At 34.8% G+C, this 7,441-nt stretch overlaps 1 protein-coding gene across 7 annotated transcripts in view; it reads right to left on the reverse strand.

Annotated features, from left to right (window-relative positions):
- The window catches only part of LOC149542940 (uncharacterized), a 60,666-nt gene extending 54,262 nt beyond the window's left edge, over nt 1-6,404 (reverse strand). Inside the window, exon 1 of one of the 7 annotated variants that reach the window (XR_016355562.1) lies at nt 6,149-6,388. The gene's annotated coding sequence lies outside the window, so the exon portion shown is untranslated. Of the gene's footprint in view, nt 1-6,148 lie in introns of all 7 variants that reach the window. The other 6 variants (XR_016355560.1, XR_016355558.1, XR_016355559.1 and 3 more) reach the window with 6 other exon arrangements.
- Between the last annotated feature and the right edge of the window lie 1,037 nt (nt 6,405-7,441).

The raw sequence follows: 7,441 nt of genomic DNA on the forward strand, positions 1-7,441 counted from the left end.
GTGGGTGGAATGGCCATTCCTATTGGAGTTCAAACTAACCATGTGGCAAAAGCAAGTGCAACCCTCTATGGTCTTAGCCATGCAAAAAACTTGAATTTGAATATGATATGGCTTGAGGGGGACTCCCTTAATATAATTAATTGTCTTAATAATGTTACTAATCCTTCTTGGGCTATTAATAATATTATAGGTAAGGCCATAGATCTTATCAACTCCTTTGAAATGTGTGTTGTCACTCACAACTATAAAGAAACGAACCAAGTTGCTGATTGGGTGGCTAATGTGGCATGCAAGAGTGATGAGAAGTTAATTTGGAATCACAATGATATCATCCCTATTGAGGGGTGTTAATTGATCGAGCATGACAAAGCTAGAAGTAAGCAAAAATGTTTCATTATGATGAATATGCTAGTAAGGAGTAATTATTACATGGGCAAAAATGGGAAGTGATGGGTTATAATGAGAAGGATAGTGTATTACCATTCAATACCACACGTATTGTGGGTATTTTTTCCCACAAATTTCCTTGGCTGCGATATTGACTTCGATTTTCTATAGTAGAGGGTTTTTTTGAGAAGAGAGAATCTTTTTTTTAGAGACAAGAAGATGGGAAGAAGGAGAAAAATAATTGAACCAACAAGTTGCAAAGTGTGGAGGGAGAAGAGGGAGATTTGGGACATACTAGAGCAAGGGAATTTTACTGGTTATATGAAAAAATTGAAAGGAAGCAACCTTGCTATTAGCCTACATTTTATAAAGACATGGAAAGACATGAGTGTTTTGGTGGTGAATTAGAGGATGAAGGTTTTTGAAGATATCATAGCTAAAGCAATGGGGCTTGATACGGAGGGTATTAACTTCTACTGGGATAGGAAGCTCTCAGATTGGGTGGTCAATGAGTTTGCGGACTTGACTAAGGAACACAATAGACTAGTGAAAATAGGTAATTCCTACTTCATCCCCGATTCCATTTCGTGCCCATGGAGATTTGTTATGTTTGTGGTTATTGAATATCTTACCTTAGATGACCGCTTCACTAAGATATATGGTCAACATTTCATGTTGGTTAACCACTTTAGGCATAGGGTTAGGATAAATTTTCTATTTTATCTCAAACAATCATTGGGTAATTCTATTCTTGCCTTTCAAAATGATCTAGAGGGAGATCATGCCTGCCATGAGGGGTTAATAGTTTTAATAATGAACCTTCTGAAGTCAAAAAAGGTGGATAGGCCCAAGAAGAATAAGAAATCGCTTGATTATGAGACTGAGGGTAGTGAATCTGAGGAGGATTTTGATAAGGAAACAAAGGATGAGGTGGATGAGGTTGATATTAAGAAGAGAAAGAAAGGTGATTTAGGAAGCTCTTCCAAGAAGAAAAAGGAAGGAAACGGAGAGTGATTTGGAATAAGATAGTGATTATGAGGAGGAATAGAGAAAGGGTTTTGAGAAGAGAGGAACTTTAAGAAAGGTTGTGGAAAACAGGAGAAAGAATGATGAAAGGGATCCTGTCCCCTCTAACGATGAACTTTTAATTAAGAGGGTGGAAAGAAAAAGAAAGAAGGAGCTTGCTTAGGATGCGGGTGATGTTAATGATATCAAGGAGGTGGACCTAGATAGAAACAAACAAGGGGAGCAGGAGGACTACTTTGAGCATAACAGGGAAGAGGATGACCAGGGGTCCCTAAAGGGTATCATGGGTAACCCATGCACAATGATGAAGGATATTGGTACACTAAAACAACAAATGTAGGATATATCAAGGGACTTTGATCAGCTTAGCAAGATGGCTAGGGGGGAGAGAACATTGGGTCAACACATTGATAGGCTCTCTGAGGTTATTGGCAATGCGGAAGAGGTAAAAAACTTGATGAAGCGTGTGCAAATAATTGAAACCAATAATAGGAACCTTGATTAGTTAGGCAAAGATCTTCAAAAAAGGATGGATGGTTTGGATTCTAGAGTGAGTAACATGGAGAAAACAATCAAGAAGCTGGCAGATCAAAACTACATTATTTTGAAGACTGTGGCCGATAAGTTCAACACCTTGCTAAACAAGATGGAATAGAATAGAGGCCAAGACTCCTCTGTGGTGAATGAGGACCAGGGCCCAAGCAAGCACACAAGGGCTAATTCCAAGAAGACTGAAGGAGTGGAAGCAAAAAAAGCTAGATGACATCAAAGCCTCTGTGGAAAATATGAACATCCTGGCAGACCAAGCTGCGGACCTGTTGAAGACTTTGTAGCTATCTGAGGGCTATCTTTTTGCTATCCTTTTGCTATTTTTTAGTGCATAGTGGTTCTTTGGCCTCCTATTTTTTGGCTTTTTCTACATGTTCTTTTGGCTTTGAGGCCTTCTGTTCTTTGAACTTTTATGTTCTTATTTCTTTGATACTTTGTTAAAGGTTTCGGGTCCTTTAAAACTTGTTTTTACGTAATCAAAACAATATTAGTTTTTGTTTTTTTTTTTTTTTGCATTAACTCAAATAGTCAATTGATAATTGAAGTTTGTTGTAATTATCAAACCTACTATAGAAGGCATCATATTGGAGTACAATAGAGATATTCCAACTTATAGTGTTGAGGGTTGAATTTTTTGGGATCTCTCTCTCTCTCTCTCTCTCTCTCCCTCCCCACCCTCCCCCCTGATCGCCGCCACACTCTATCTACAAAAACACGTACATACATATGCATGCGTAGACACGCCCTTTATCTACACAAACACGTACATACATATGCATGCACAGACACACATAGACATACACTATAACACAATGCATACACATGTACACACACATGCACGCATACAAACTACATGAGTACACACACACAAACACATAAACACATGTGTGTGCATGCACACGTGCACACATAGACACAGACATGCACATGCATCCATCCAAACACTCTCTAAAATCTAAAGTTAAAATTGAAGTAAACATAGTTGGCATTAATTATAGCAAATTAATTTTTGACTATGAAAGAAGAGGACTATTTGCTATGCATCAAATAAGAAGTTCAAGAAAGTGTGAGAGATTACATTTTCATAATTTAAAAATCCTATTATAGAATATTCATAGAGCATGTGTAATGCCACCATCATGTTCAGAGTACTTGGTAGCTAGACTACCTTTTATTTTGCTCAAATCTATAGTTGGATGTAAATAAAAGTTGAAATCAAATTGTAAAGAAAAGGCCAGCTTCTTTTTGAATCATTTTATTTCTAGTTTAATCTTACGATATTATTGTACTATAGTTGAATTATGATGTTCATCTTTGCATTTTATTAGTACCTATTTTGACAATATTAAAAAAAATTATGGGGCACAAACCAACCATTTTGTCCCTTCCAACTTGCCATATGGTTATATGAGTGCCTAAGTATTTTGTTAGCAAAGATGAAATTTTGTCTCGTCTTAAAAATATTCTCATACTCAAAATTGAGCATTTTAATCATCAACTTTACACCCTTTATTGTAAAATATATTTCTAGGTACATTTGCCAATACTTGTCAAGAATGTTTAGGTTAAGAGGGAAGGTTGCCATAATTGAACACCATGGAGAATATATGTCCTCCCTTTTTTTATATTTGGATTTAGTAAGCTTGAGCATGGTCAATTGCTTGTTGGTGATGGCCAATCCTCACATCCAAATGACACACATACTTGTCCTCAATGAGTCACAATATGATTTTTTGTCTATTAGAGAGAGTTATGAATAACATCATGAGTTCCTCATGTTTATCATATCAAATTTTTTCAAAAGAGACTAAGTTATGAACAATATCTATTGAGTCACATTCTTTGAAATATAGATTGCGAAAATCAAACATTGCTAAAATTTGGAAAGAACACATCTTTGAGGGAAATGTATGCTATATCAAAGTTTGAAGTCCAATCAAATGAATTATACATGAATAATACTATCAAATATCTTACTATTTTACCATGGATATAAATAAACTTGTGGTAGTATACAGTCGAGCTTAAGCTTGATTTGGGTTTATATGACATCCCTCTATTGCCTTATGCTTTTATAGATTGAACCTCACTTCCTTTTATAAAAGAAACTGGGCTAGATAACTCACTAGTTGGATTTTTAAGGAATACTCATAATATTTAGAGCAAAGGGGAATGATTTTTCCAAATTTAAAGAGCTATCTCTACACGCTACAAAATAAGTTTCACTTTTATCATAAGTTTGAATACCATAAGAGAAGAAGTTGAATCTATGGAGGTGGGATCCTTGAAACTCATATTGGCTAATCTTTGAAAGGTATGGGCATTAATTTAAATTAGATAACTAAGAAGGCCTAGACCTATTACAAAAAAAAATCATCAAGGATAGAAGGATGAATCTAACAAGTGATGAGAATAAGAAAACCAAACTAAACAAATGACTTTTGATCAAAGATATGAATTAACAAGGAAAAATGGTCCCAACAATTAATTGAATATTGGTCAATTTCATGACATGTGAAAGAGGGGAAGAAGCAAGATGACCATTCCTCTATCGATGAACTAGTATCAAACCAATATCATCATTTGAAAATCCACTAGGGGGAAAGAAATAGGCCACCCTATGAGGGAAAAAATAACATATGAAGGAGGAACACCAAGAAGATAAAGAGAAAGACAACACATATCCAAAAGACTAGACTTGAGTGGAAGTCAATGAAGAAATAGGAAGAGAGAATGCAAAATAGGGCCATTAACACACAACAAGGCCACCCTAAAAGTTAAACACTTATTACAACCTTGGGAGGAGTCATCTTATGAAGATAGGATTTCAAAAGTTAAGTACTAAAAAATAGCATTCTTTTACTAAGTAGGATGACATTGTCGATACCCTCCAAGAATAATCGAAATGCAAGTGGCCAATAGTGAAGCAATGACCACATTGAAATGGATATACCACTAGTTGTAGATCAATATTTTAGAGAACAATATACATAGGATATCTAGTGTTCTTGTAGCTCCCTATTTCATCTTTAAGGTACACTTTGACTTTTTCTGACTAACTTTGTATTGATAGGAAAAAGTTAGAACAATTGAATGCCTGTATTAATTATCTTTGTAGTGGTACTTGGAGGGGAAAATCCCACAGAAAGGGTAAAGTTTATTATAATATCCATAATGTTATAGTCTTAGATAAACATGAAAATATGTATCAAGTCAACCAAAAGAACTACTATCCCATGCACACGAGGCAACTTTATTTTTCCCTCATTTATCATAAGAATGGCTTACAAAGCATATGCACCTTTAATAAACACACTCTATTAGCTAGTGCACATAAAAATAAGGGTCCTTAATGCTATTGAGGTAGATGAATATTGTAAAGCATTAGGAAATGTGTCAAGCATGAGTACTAAGTGGGTATGTGATAATATGTACAATTATGGAGTCACTCTTAGTAGCAATAAATGTCTAAAATATTGCATTCTTGTCCTATTATGTTTGCCTTATTTTACATTTTTATATGAATTTTAATAAATTTTTCCTTTAATAATAAACAATCATTCTTTAACATTTGGGCACAAGATTGGATGTGCGTGAGAATCAAGTATGAAAATAAGTACAAAAATTAGAAAATTTGATTGGATGCTATTATGCGCAATCATGTCCAATAGATCTTAGTGGACATAGTAAACTATATGACACTATTAGAAGTGTATAATGTATAGAAGAAACTCTCATAACAACATAACAAATACCATTAAAATAAACCAATGATATTATAATAGTCAAACATTAAAAATGGAAATGAAAATGAAATGTTTAGATTTAAAACAAATAAATACAAATATAGTTTTCATAGAACACAAATGAACTATGTAAGAATGTTTGTTGTCTACTCTAATCAATACTCTATAGATCAATGTTACACAAAATATATGAGACCCTTTTAGTAAATATAAATCAAAACAAAAATCTATTCTATAATAGAACTTGCAGATCTGTGTAATGTCTAAAAAATTTCGTGTCAATTATTCAAGCAGTTCATTTGCGTATGAAAACTTTTCCCATTTCACTGAAATGATTGAGAAACGTTTTTCCAGATCAAAATTTAACCAGTGATCAATAATGAAGACCTATAAATATTGAAATTCACAGAGGCTGCATGGATCAAGTTGAATAGACTCACCGTTTAATTATAGTTGTAGATGATTCCTTTGTCGCCTTTTCATCACCATTGAAAGACTGTCCATTATGGCTGTATACTGTTTGAGGAGAGCAGAAGAGAAGATGATCGAATAAGTTACATGGGCTCAACCACAGGTCTTGCCAATCACGCTTTGTCTGTTTGGTTTTCCTACCATTCAACTCCAAGTCAAATCATGCACCCACCACTTTTCTAGCTATGTATATGTGTGCCTGTGACACAGCATTTGAAAAACAAACTATCTAGTCAATAAGTCACAACAATCATTTCGAAATGTAAGAGGAAACGAAACTTTTTCTAGCATAAAATTTTCGATTAATAAATCAAGTTAATAGTGCAAGTAGTTGCATAATTATATTATATTAATCGAGGAAATTGAATGTAAATAAGATGAGGGTATTCAGTTTGATAGTTGAAGATTATCAACGTGTTGCATGTGGCCTCCAAATCACAATGAAGCATGTTATTGTTCCAAGGGGTGGACAAGTGATTGGTAGACAAAAAGAAATTCTTTATAATGAATATGTGTTTTTGTTTAAGTGCACTTAATTGAAGTGCCACATCATTAGTCAATGTTCAAATGCTTTTAGGATGAGAGAATGTAAAATGAGTGCAAATGTGTGAGAAAATATTGGTAGAGAAAATAAAGGCTGCAATATGTACCATCTTAAAATAGACACACTCATCTTTTGAGACCTTTTAGCACTCCTTTCATATTGACTTCTTGGACCATGGATGGATTTGTGCTCGATGCCCTCTTTCTCCTTTTTTCTTCCACCTTTTTCCTAAGTCTTTCACATTCCTCCTAAGCTTTCTCCCTTCTTTGGGAACAGGTCAACCCTAGGTCAACCTAGTCCAAAAGAGGTTGACCCAAGTCGACCTCTTCTCCAATGATTGTGGAGTTGGGGCCCAAAAAAATTGTGGTTGAAAGTTATTAATTCTCAGTCTCTGGTCAACTTGTATTGTTTTCCTGCTCGAAAACTAGTATATAAGGAGACTTGGGGGCTTCATTTTGCATCCTACACTTTCATGATATCTCACATATATGCAAGCTACACTTACACTTTGCAATCAAGGCATTCAAGGCATTCAAACATTCAAGTAAAGGAGTTTTTGTCAAACATTGAAGGATTCTTTGTGAGAATTTCCTCTTCAAGATCTAGCATATTGTTGGCCATCAAGGGAGGATATCTACATTGAGACATTCATCATTGATGCATGTTTACATTCATGGCTCCATGATGTGGTTAGAGTAGATCCATTGCAACTTGTGGA

The sequence above is a fragment of the Cupressus sempervirens genome, chromosome 8 (assembly GCF_028749045.1).
Source record: "Cupressus sempervirens isolate cs-2001-9-10 chromosome 8, ASM2874904v1, whole genome shotgun sequence".
Taxonomy (NCBI): Eukaryota; Viridiplantae; Streptophyta; class Pinopsida; order Cupressales; family Cupressaceae; genus Cupressus; species Cupressus sempervirens.